General features: G+C 41.3%; 1 protein-coding gene across 6 annotated transcripts in view; it reads left to right on the forward strand.

The window, feature by feature from the left end:
* The window catches only part of CRACD (capping protein inhibiting regulator of actin dynamics), a 255057-nt gene that overhangs the window by 121662 nt on the left and 120844 nt on the right, over window positions 1-12551 (forward strand). For all 6 annotated transcript variants that reach the window (XM_078068685.1, XM_078068682.1, XM_078068681.1 and 3 more), the window contains one exon: window positions 3028-3169. The gene's annotated coding sequence lies outside the window, so the exon portion shown is untranslated. The remainder of the gene's footprint in view (window positions 1-3027; window positions 3170-12551) is intronic.

The following is a 12551-nucleotide window of genomic DNA, read 5'->3' on the forward strand; positions in this document are numbered from 1 at the left end:
GTACTGCTTAATTGTCAAACACTTGAGGACTCTGGTTATCACTTATACATTGATTTCTAGTTTAATTGAAAACATACCATGCTGTATGTCAATTAATTGATGAGGGTGCTATGACAATTCAATTAGGGAGGGAAAGTCTTTTCAACAAGTGTTACTAGAACAAGTGGGAGGAAAATAAACCTCTTGCCTTTGCATTATGCCACAAACAAAAATCAATTTGAGATATATCATAAAGCTAAAACTGCAGAACTCCTGGAGAATATTTTTAGGCTTTTAAGTAGACTTTAAGCAAAGATTGTTAAAGGACACTGAAAGCACTAAACATAAAGAAAAAATAATAAATTGGAGTTCATCAACATTAAAAACTTCTGATCATCAAAAAGACAGACATCGTAAAGGAAAACCACAGATTGGGAGAAAAAATATGTAATACGTGTATCTGACAGAGGACTGGTATCAAAATATAAAAACTGTTAGTCAATAATGTAAGAACTACAATTTAAAAAATGGACAAAAGTCTTAGAACAGACACTGCATAAAAGAAGATTTTTAAAAAGCTACAACTATTAGTCACCAGGGAGTTGCAAATCAAAACCTCGCACTAGAATGGCTCAAATTGAAAGTCTGCCAACACCAAATGTCGATGAGGCTGTGTAAACTGGAACTCCTATGTGTTACTGATGGGAGTATAAAATGATACAGCCATTTTGGAAAAATGTTTGGCAGTTTCTTATAAAGTTAAACATTCATCAACTCTGTAACCTAGCAGTTCCACTCCTAGGTGTTTATCCAAGAGAAATGGAAATATATGTTCACAAAAAGGTTTGTACAAGAATGTTTATAGCAGTGTTATTCATAATAGCTCTAAAATGGAAACTACCAAATGTCCATTCATCAGGAGAATATATTATAAGTTGTGGTATTTTCATACAAAAGAGTACATTCTATATGAGCCCATTTGTATGAAGTTCAGAACTAATCTGTGGTGATAGAAATATAGAAATGAGAACGGTGATTGCCTTTGGGTTGTGGCAATTCACAAAAAGGGGCATGAGGGAACTTTCTGGCGTGATGGAAATGCTCTGTATTTTTATTTTGTTGGTGGTTACACAATTGGATTCCTTTATCAAAATATATTGAATTATACACTTAAAAGTAGCTTATTTTACCATATGTAAATTACATTTTGCTTTTAAAAAGTTACTATTTTTCCTATTTCCTGTGCATCTATATTATTTCAGAATGGTAAGTTCAAAAAAGTACTCTGTGGTTTCTATTTGTTGAAATTTCTTGAAAGTTCCTTTATGACCCACATGTGGTTAATTTCTGTAAATGTTTCATGTGTACCTTAAAAGAATATGTAGTGACAGTTGTTGGGGGCAGCCTATTCCACATAGGTTACTAAGGCTGAGTTTGTTAATTGTGTTACTCAAATCTTAGGTATTCTTATTTTTTGTCTTTTTTTTTTTTTGCTTGTTCTGTGACTTACTGAGAGATATGTGTTAAAATATTTTATAATCTTTATAATTTCAAATATACACATCGCAGTTATTTTAAAGACCATATTCTATGACTTGTCATCTCTGGGTCCTGTTTTCATTCTCTGTTTCTTCCTTGAATCTATGCCCTGAAATGCCTGGTATTGTTGATTGAATGCAGGACATTTTGTATAAAGAATCACAGATACTGTAGATGGTGGTATCTTCCTCTATGGGGCTTACTTTTGCTTCTGATAGGCAGTTAGAGTAGGGCAGACCTTCTTAATCCAAAGAGAGACCAAACTGATTTGGTACTCAGCTCTGGTATTTTTTGGTCTGCTCACTTTATGTGCCTCTAAGCAGCTGCTTTCTGCTTGGCTTCTCAGCAGTTTTGCCCTGTGCCTCTTTAAGATCAGTAAATGTCCTTTTTTTTTTTTTAGAGGGAGAGAGAGAGAGAGAAAGAAGGGGCAGAGGGAGAAAGAGAATCTTAAGCAGGCTCCATGCCCAGCATGGAGCCCAATGCGCAGCTTGATCTCACAACCCTGAGATCATGACCTGAGCCAAAATCAAGAGTTGGACGCTTAACCAATTGAGCCACCCAGGTGCCCCAAGATAAGTAGATGGCTTGAAAGGAAAAGCAGTATAATGATTTGTCTCAGTTTTGTTTTTCTTCTCCCAAAGGTCTTGGCCTCTTATGTCCTGGCTACCTTGGTAACACTCCAATGCCTTTAAACAGGTTTTTAAGTACTTATCCAGCTTTTCTAGTTGTGTTCGATGGAAAGTTGGTCTGATACAAGCTAGCCCCTTGTAGCCAGAGCTGGGAATCCTTCCCTAAGCCCATACAGTCAACTCCTCGTCAGGGCCAGGCACCCATTGTCATCCTGAGATTTGAAGAGATTTCTTTCTGTGTCATTGCCCCAGAGTGTTGTCTTCTTTCTTAGCTCTGCAAAAGGCATATTTGAATCAGGGGATGTCTCCTGGACATTTCCCACATCCATTCCAGTTAAAATCTACAATCACTATGTGACGGTTTTCATTCTGGCAAGCTTATAAAAGATTGTGCATGCCCTACCCACAGGGAGCCCATTAACCTAATTAACTCTGTGATTGGTATTTGAATAAAAAGGTGCCTTTGCTACCTCTGGGGGAGGAAACAATCTAATGATTACTGCCTTTAATTTTCTGCTAAGTTGAATTTGTGTCTTCTAGCTCCTTGAATTTTAGCTAAACTACCATGAAAAATAAATGTGATAATTCTGTATGTAAGAAAGATTGGGAGCCTCGGTATTCATGGATATGATTCTTTCAGTCCCTTCAAAAGTAGAAATAATTTATAATAAATGCTTTTAAGGCCCTAGAATAAATATAGGCTAAGGAATGCAAGTTTAATTTTATTAAACCTAATTTAAAACCTCAGAAAAAGCAAAAGCAAAAACAAAAAACACTCCTTTGTACTGACTTCTGCCAGAATGGCAAAGAGATTAATTTTGAAGGCTTCCCAAGAGGACTGAAGATATAAAGTTCTTGATGTTTTGTTTTTTCTCAACAGTTCACAAGAGCAGTGATTCCCAGGTCTTCTCAGCAATGTACTCCATTTCCTGGTACGCTTAACCACTGATCTCCTTTTTACAAGAAGAAAATTTTGGTGGAGAGTTACCCAGCAAGGAAAGGACGTGTGGCTGTTAAGATAGGTAAGTCGTTTGTTTAGAGGATGGAGAGGGAAGTAGCTTATGGAGAAAGTACTAAAGAAAATTTTATTTATTGTGAGTTGGACTCTAGAAATGGATAGAATGCATTTCACTGTCAAGTTAAAAGATCCTTGTTGCTGATGTCCTTCTAATTCTAGATTTAATTCTCAGCTCTTCTTAGCAGCTGTATAAACTTGACCACATCACTTAAATTCTCTGAGCCCCTTTCTTTCATCTGTATGAAAAAATTAATATGAAAAGCTTTTGCAAATGGGAGGATGTAATATAAAAATGTAATTATCACTGTTTATTGTTTTGTTACTGTTAGAAAATTCTATGAAATAGTTAGTGGCCTTGTGTCTCATGGTGCATTTGGGCTGTAGAGCTTGGTACTGTGAATTTGGGAACTCCATCTTGAGTGCCAGGTGTGGGAGACCTTCCCCACCTGCATCCCCTGTCAGAACAAATTATACCATTCTCTTGTCTACAAGTATCTGCTACTTTTTAGAAGTTGGGGCAAAGGATGAAAGTTAAAGACAAGATCAAAGGAAAGAAAAATACCTCTAGGAGTTGTTATGGCAAGCATTATATTAAGTGTTTGGATACATTATTTCATTTAATCCATGTACCAAGTCTTGTAAGGTGGATGTTATCCATACCATTTTCCTTAAGAGACAGAATTCCTTAGGCAGTCACTTAAAAGAATATAAAAACCGTTCTGATTTATCATAACTTGGAAGATATTATTGGATGGTGGGAACTTGAAGTTTTTCATTTTTTCTAATGTTTTACAGTACACATGTACAGCTTCATAAAGTGGTTAATTAAAAATAAATAATGGATTTTATTTTGTTTTGTTTATTTATTTATTTTTCAAAGATTTTATTTATTTGACAGAGACACAGCGAGAGAGGGAACACAAGCAGGGGGAGTGGGAGAGGGAGAAGCAGGCTTCCCGCAAAGCAGGGAGCCCAATACGGGGCTCGGTCCCAGACCCTGGGATCACGACCTGAGCCAAAGGCAGACGCTTAACGACTGAGCCACCCAGGTGCCCCAAATAATGGATTTTAAAGAATCTTTGTCAAGTACCTATTATGAACTAGGTACTGTTTTAGGTACCTTGATTTTAGACTTCTACATCAATGAGCAAAACATGAAGATCTCTGCCCTCATGGAGCTTATGTTCTAGCATAGAGGGAGACAGATAATAAATAATGCATGTAATAGAGAAATAATAAATTACTAGGCTATTAGAAGCTAATAAGAATATGGAAACAAGAAAAAGAAGAACTAAGGGGAACTGGGAGTGCTGGGTGGCACAGGAGTACACATTGCAATGTTAAATGCAGGAAATCAGGAGTTCACCGTGGGCATGTTCTAGGCAAAGGAAGCAGCTGAAGCAAAGACCCTAAGGAGTGAACAAGGTGGGATATTTCAGGCATAGCCAGGAGGCCGGTGAGCTGGAGCAGAGTGGACAGGACAGTAGTGGGAGGTGGATTTAGAGACGCAGTGTCAGCTTCAGAGAAAATAATGTCCCTTCCTTAGTTCAAATCCATAAGAAAAGTTACCTTTTCTCCTGCCTGCATGGTTGATTCTGTGTGTGTTTCTTCTGCATTTAAAACACACACATGTACACACAGACACCAAATAAATTATACCTCCACCACTATATTAGTTCTTAGGGCTACTGTAACAAAGTACCACAAACTGGGGGGCTCGAAATAACAGAAATATATTGTCTCACAGTTCTGTAGGCTAGAAGTCTAAAATCAAGACGGGCAAGAGAGGGTGTTTTATGCAACTAATGAATCGTTGAACACTACATCAAAAACTAGTGATGTACCAAATGCTGGCTAACTGAACATAATAAAAAAAAGAGAGAGAGAGGGCGATGCTCCCTCTGAGACATAAAGGGGAGAATCCTTCCTTGCCCCTTCATAGCTTCTGGTGGTGGCCATCAGTCCTTGGCTTTCCTAGGTTTGCCGCCACATCACATCAGTCTCTGCCTCTGTCCTCACATGTCATTCTCCCTGTGTGTTTGTGTCTTCACAGGGCTGTCTTTCCTTTTCTTAGAAGGACAGTAGGCATACTAGATTCAGCATCCTACTCCAGTATGATCTCACCTTAACTAATACACTTATAATGACCCTCTTTCCAAATAAGGTCACATTCTGAGGTACTGAGGGTTAGCACTTCAGTATACCTTTTGGGGGGCACAGTTTAACCCCTGACTATAATTAATAATGGGTGTTACTCTTCCCCTGGTACTAGTGGAGAAGCAGGCTCAGAGTCAGTAAGCAGAGGAGCTAAGAGTCAGTGCACCGCTGTGGTAGGGATATGCGGATGGAGAGACGGGGCGCTGTCCTGGCTGAGGACAGGAACTGCGCACATACAACCCTGCAGTCCCTGTCCATACTGCTTAATCTCAAGATAGCTCAAAACTGATGCTCTAGCTCAGCATTCCTATCAAAGGGAAAATAGATGCCTCGGTAACCCACTCCCCATTTTGCATTTCATTCCATAGCATGACAGACATAAGAAACAGACGCTATTTCCCTGTTTTCAGAATTTTTCCAGAAAAATAATACTGTAATTTCTGTGGTGTGTATAACATTTTGTGATGAGACCACATGGGTTTTTCTTACACAATACAGGAAAATATATGACTGAGTCAGTTGGCATATTGCAGTAGAATTAGGGGATTTTGAAAGCATTTAATATATTTTGCTTTCTCATTATATTTAAAAATTCTTTTTTAATATGGAGCTTGTCTGGCCATTTGTGAGCCTGAAATCAGCATTAGAGCTTTATTTTTAGTCTTAGTCTTGAGGGATGCACCTGAGAAAAGCAAGGGTACACCAAAACAGAACTGAACACTTTTCCATGAGTCACAGTGAAGGGTGACATCCCTGGGTCAGGCTAAAGGTGCACCAAGCCACCAAAGGCAGCATTCCCAGAGGAATGTCTAGATCTTGCTCAAGGAAAAACAAATCCCAAGGCTAACTGTTAAGTCTGGGTGGTGAGACAAAGTGTGGTTGGAAAAAAGGTCAGAAGGTCAAAACCAGAAAAATTAGAGCTATGTCAAGAAGTAGAATGTGAGACATACTGAATGGTTCAGAAAGTTGCTTGGGTGAGGGCCTAGGAGGCTTCCTTGTCCGTGGCCCTGATTGCATGGTGTGGGGTAAGAGAGGGGAGGTGTCAGGTAAGACTGGGCCGTCCCCTTCCTGCTTTTACAGAGACTTGTTAGTCATTGTTTGTTGTGACATACTCTTGTAGTTTCTTTTCAAAGCCCTTCTTTTTACCTCTGTTCTCAATGTGTTTTTATTCCTCCCAAGTTCTTGGGCTTCTATTTTCACTTCACAGCTGACTGCTTTGGATCTGTGTGTTGAAGCGTATATTCTTCTTAGAATCAAAAAAGGGAAAAACTGCGTCTCTCTTCCAAAGATGCTTCTACTCTGTTAAAATCGATTTTCTTTGATCCTGAAAGAGTGTGGCAAGAGCAAGGTCTTCATATTTTCCTACTGAATGAAAATGATTCGCAGTCTTTGCCTGCTGCCCCCCCCCACCCCCGGCTGGCCACTGCCCAGAAAGCAGCGAGGTCCCCTGGGTCTGGTGTGGGGGGGCGGGCTCAGAAGTTAGTCAGCGCAGGTGCACCCCATCGACTTTTGATGGCCTGGCTGGCGCTCTGCCCCGCAGGTAAACAGTTGCTGCTGCGACTTAATTGTCAAGGGCCAAGCAAGTCAGGGGTCGCTGGTTTGAATTACTTCCCTGCTACGCACATTCTGGGGAAGTACGAGGCTTGTCACAGGAAAGGCCTGAGGGTGACAAGTATTAGAACTTAGTGGCCTACTTAATCCCTCTTATCACTATGGAATGGGACTAGAATCCTCCTCATTTCCCAGTAGTGGTAGTTGGTTGAGCAATGAGAAATACTGAGGTCTTCAATTAGAAAACATTTAATTATAAAACATTTTTTTTTTATTCAGGTGAAATTCACATAGCGTAATATTAGCCATTTTAAAGATTTATTTATTTATTATTAGAGAGAGAGAGTGAGTGCTCATGAGCAGGAGGGGCAACGGGAGAGAGAATCTGAAGCAGACTCTGTCCCCTGAGCGCGGAGCCCGATGTGGGGCTGGTTGGGGGGGGGCTCGATCCCATGACCCTGAGATCATGGCCTGAGCCGAAACGAAGAGTCAGAAGCTTAGCCAACTGTACCACCCAGGTGCCCCCAAATTAGCCATTTTATTTTTTATTATTTTTAAAGATTTTATTTATTTATTTGATAGAGACACAACGAGAGAGGGAACACAAGCAGGGGGAGTGGGAGAGGGAGAAGCAGGCTTCCCGCCGAGCAGGGAGCCCGATGTGGGGCTCGATCCCAGGACCCCGGGATCATGACCTGAGCCGAAGGCAGACGCTTAACGACTGAGCCAGTGGCAATTAGTACATTCACAGTGTTGTGCAACTATCCCAGAACATTTTCACCGCCCTCCAAATTAAAACCCCGTACATGTTAAGCAGTTATTCCCCATTTTTCCTTCCCCTCAACCACTGACAACCACCGATCTGCTTTCTGTCTCTTAGGGATTTACCTATTCTACCTATTTAATATAAATGAAGTCATACAAGATGTGACTTTTTGTGTCTGGTAAAACATTTATTTTTAAACACAAGTCATTTTTATTTCAACCTCCTCTTGTCATAACACTGGGGGAGCTGGAGCGCTACAGCGGTGTTAACATCTCTCTAATTAGGCCCTCAAAGGAAAAGCCTCTTCAGGAATACCTGCTTCACTTCTGCTGCGGGTGGCTCTCTCTTCAGGAGACAACTAGCAGTTTAGGATTAAGTTACTTAATGTTACTTAATTTGCAAGGATATGAAGAATTCGGCTTTACTTCAGGATAGAGGTCAGTCCCCTCTGGCATCCTTTCCCCCCACCTCCAATTTGTGTCATTGTCTAGTGGTCTGAACACCAATTTATCCCATCATCCAAATGAACCTGTAATTGATACTTTGGCATCAGGATAGCTAGAGATTATATTGCCAGCTAAGCAACAAAGCATAGTCTGCCCCCAGGGAGTTGAATGATACCAGCCGTTGAAGATGAAAATTTGAGAAATACTTTATACTCTCATCTTTTGAGGCGGCTGATCATCCTGCCACCTCCCTTCGCTCCCCCGTGAAATAGAGGCTGCTCAGGGAGGGCTGTGGGATGCGGACAGCAGAGGCCTGAGATGAGACTCCTCTCTCTATCTGCCACACTACCCCAAGGTGGGTTGCACAGATGAAGCTGGCAGAGAAAGGGGCAGCTGGATGGCAAACAAGGTTCTGAGGGGACCAAAATTCTAGTTAAATCCTTTTGCAGGAGCAAAAGATCCTGCTGGTCTAGTGATGCAGAACCCAAGAATTAAATTGGCATAGAGCTAGTGCTTTCAGCAAATGCAAACTCTGTAAGTCTCTTTTCTGCAGACCCCCTGGGAGTGGGAGGACAGTTAAATACAGGACAAATTATGACTTGTTGCCCTCAGATGGTGATTATCATGAATGTATTATATGCCAGGTGTGGCTGATGCATCAACTGTTTGCCCCAAAATATCTCTTCCAGGGATCTGAGAATACCACCTGTAGAGTAACTGATGAGTTGACAACACCCAGCCGAGTGACAGGGATGAGAGGTGCGGCACTTTTGCTGATTTCCCTCCCTTCTCTCTCTCCCTCCCCCCTTCTTTCATCTCTGTCTATCTCCCTCCCTCCACTGACATGTATGGAGCTCGTTATGTGCCCGACACTGTGCTAAGGGCTGAGGATATGAACTATGCCCCTGCCATCCCTCCCATGATCTCCTCTCTACATATGTTCTCCTGCGGTTGCCGAGAATTAGAAGTAGTTGTATCCTTGTCTGTCTCCCAGAGAAGGAAGTAGCTTCTAAAGGCCAGAGTCCTTGCCCTGGAGCCTTTCAATCTAACATCGCCCTAGCAGAACTTTATGGAATTGAATTCAGATATGTAAGCAGATAACCGTATAAAATGTGATTAGTGATATTTGAGAGAGTTCTGCACAGAGTGCTGGGAAACACAAAGGGCAGAGTAAACAACTGCCAAAGTGAGCCACAGGGCCTCCCAGAGGTGTCATTTGAGCTGTCTTGAAAGATGAGAAGGTGTTTGGTAGACAAAGGGGGGGGCACATAATCTCCAGAGGTCACACCTATGTGAATATGTTTCTTGGGAGGAGCCTGTGATCCTCTAAATCCTGCCCTTTCTTTCTTTAATGAAACTTCAGAAAATAACTGCTTGATTCACCACTCTCTTTGGATCAAGCCCATGGACAGTATAGGCATCCCTTCCAGAAAGTGATAAGCCTGTTTCTTCTAGGGACTAAAGTCCCCACCCCCACCAAAAAATTCTGTTGAATTCCTTATCTCTAAACTGCCACACGCTTTAATCTTCCTTTTCCATGTTGAAATAAATGCTTTCTTCTAAATCGGTTTGAGTGGAGCCAAGATTTCACTTTGATAATCCTTTCACCATTTCAACAAACATATGCTGAATGCCTCCACTGCTCTGGAGTCTCAGCTTCCAAAGAACAAACAGTGAGATAGTTTCTGCTCCCAAGGAGACTAAAACTGACACCCAACAGGAAGCTAAAGTAGCACAGAAACGGTCCTCCTTTAGCATTTACTATTAAAGCATAGTCTTTGTGGACACAGAGTTGGTATTGAAACTTTTCGGAATAGGTGACTCCAATTCTGAACTGAAATTTAGGGGTCCAAGGAACAATAAAGAAAGCCATCCTTACCACTAGGAAGATTTACCAGGAAAAGCAAAAAACATCTTTAGTCTAAACTTTACCCGGGACATATTTTAAGGAGCCTGAGAAAGTCCATTCCATGCAGGAAGATACCCCAAAAGGAGCATATAAGATAAAGTTTTATATTAAGTATTTGGTCATGTATACTTATATATTTTTCTTGAAAGCTTTCATTTATTTGAGAGAGAGACAGAGCACAAGCAGGGGAGAGGCAGAGGGAGAAGGAGAAGCAGACTCCCCATAGAACAGGGAGCCCGACATGGGGCTCGATCCCAGGACCCTGGGATCATGACCTGAGCCGAAGGCAGATGCTTAACTGATTGAGCCACCCAGGTGTCCCTACTGTGTTTTACTTTATTTTTTTAAGGAGGTTCCACATCTAGCAAGGAGCCCAACATGGGGCCTGAACCCATGACACCAAGATCAAGACCTAAGCTGAGATCAAGAGTAAGGTGCCTAACCAACTGAGACACCCAGGCGCCCCTATACTTGTGTATTTTAAAAACACGTCATTTGATGTTCATTTATTTGCCATAAATTTTGGTGTTTTTGTAACAACTTCAGAATTTTCTGGAACTAGAACCCCAATTTATAATTCTGATTATTGCACACATAAAGACGTGGCTTACCAAGGCTTGTCTTACCTTCCCCAGTAGGGAACAACTTAGTTCTGGGGTCACATAGTGCCTGTAATTGGTAGGGCTGCTCACCCTGGTGCCACCACTCCAGAACGTCCTCCTTCTCTTCTCTCTCTTCCCCTCAGCCTCGCTGCCCCTAAAAGACAAAATCGAATGCCAGCTCTTCCACAGTTCATTCTCTGACACCCCCCACTTCCCAGAAATCATTCGTTTTCTTTCCTCCAGACTCCCACCACAGCTCATCCTGCCCCCATATATACACACAGAACCTAACATTTTCTACCCGGTTTATAGCTTTTGGTAAATATGTCATATCCCATATGAAATGATAATTTCCTTGGAATCACTAATATTTTCTTTTGTCTTTATATCTCATCCCTTCTTACCTCTTCCAGTACCTGTCACATGTAAAGCTGTAATGGACACTCAGTAATAATTCACTGAAATGCCATCAGTGGGTGGAATTTCATTCTAGATCAATGAATGTCTGCATCCTTCTGGATGCCATCATCCATAGCATAAATCCTTAAACCATTGTTTCCCAAAGTGGGTTCTGGTTAAATAGTCCTTAAAATGTCTATGGTTAAAACTTTTGGGAAATTCTAGTTAAACAAAGTTAAACAGGATTCTTTACTGTAGGACTTCTCAAATTGTAGGCACTGAGAGGGAGATAGAGTGAATAATGTTTCTCAAAATTGTTTGACCACAGAAACCTTGATAATTTTCTGAGGATGTATATGAGTTTCCTCTTACTGTTGTAACAAATTCCCTTGAAGATTGTGGATGAAAACAATGTAAGTTTATCATCCTACAGTTCTGGAGGTCAGAAGGCTAAAATGAGGGAGTAGGGCTGTGTTCCTTTTGGATGCTCAAGGGGAGAATCCCTTTCCTTGCCTTTTCTGGCTTCTAGAGACTGCCCACCTTCCTTGGCCTATGTCTCCTTCCTCCCATCTTCAAGGCCAGCAATGTAGTGTAGGGGTAGAAAAATGTTTCCTTCTAGGTTCTTTGCCTGGTATAATAATGAAATGGACATAAGATAGATTAACAGGAAAAAAAACAAATTTGATTTCATACATACAGGAGCCCCTTAAAAATATGAGACTCAAAGAAGTGACCAAAGCAGGAAGCTTCTGTCATCTTAAACAAACAATAAATTTGTGAAGAACTGACAGAACAAAAAGGTTTGGGTTTGGGGTACTAAATTAGTGAAAAAGTAACAAAGTTTGTTTATACATCCTCTTGGCCCTAACTTGCCTCTCTGGTAATAAGGATGCCTTCTACCCAACTGGCACAGGGAGGGTAGCTTTCACATGAGAGATTTATTTCCTGCTTTCAGCGGGGGACACACAAGAGAGTTAAGAATGTCCTTCTTGCACTGACTATCCCCCAAGTAACTTTAATTCAAAATAATCAATATGCCAAAATGGCCTATTTGCGGTGACATATTCTGCTCCCCTTCACTAGCATCTTCAGTTTTTTTCTGACCTCTGCTTCTGTCATCATACCTCTTCCTGTGACTCCTGACACTCTCGCCTCTCTTGTAAGGGTACTCGTGGTTGCAGTGGGCCTACCTGGGAAATCCAGAATAATCTTTTCATCTCAACATCCTTGTTTAATCACATCTGCAAAGCCCCTTTGCTACATAAGGTAACATATTTAAAGGTTCCGGAGATTAGAAAGTGGCCGTCTTGGGGCCTTGGGTGGTTCAGTCAGTTAAGCACCTGCTTTCTGCTCAGGTCATGATCCCAGGGTGTTGGGATTGAGCCCCACATCCGGCTCCCTGCTCAGCGGGGAGTCTGCTTGCCCCTCTCCCTCTGCCCCTCACTCCCACTCGTGCTCTCTCTCTCTCAAATAAATAAGTAAATAAAATCTAAAAAAAAAAAAAAAAGGAACAGATGATAAAAGCTGTACAAATTACAAAGACCAAAAGTTCAGGG

The sequence above is a fragment of the Halichoerus grypus genome, chromosome 3 (assembly GCF_964656455.1).
Source record: "Halichoerus grypus chromosome 3, mHalGry1.hap1.1, whole genome shotgun sequence".
In the NCBI taxonomy this organism is placed as follows: domain Eukaryota; kingdom Metazoa; phylum Chordata; class Mammalia; order Carnivora; family Phocidae; genus Halichoerus; species Halichoerus grypus.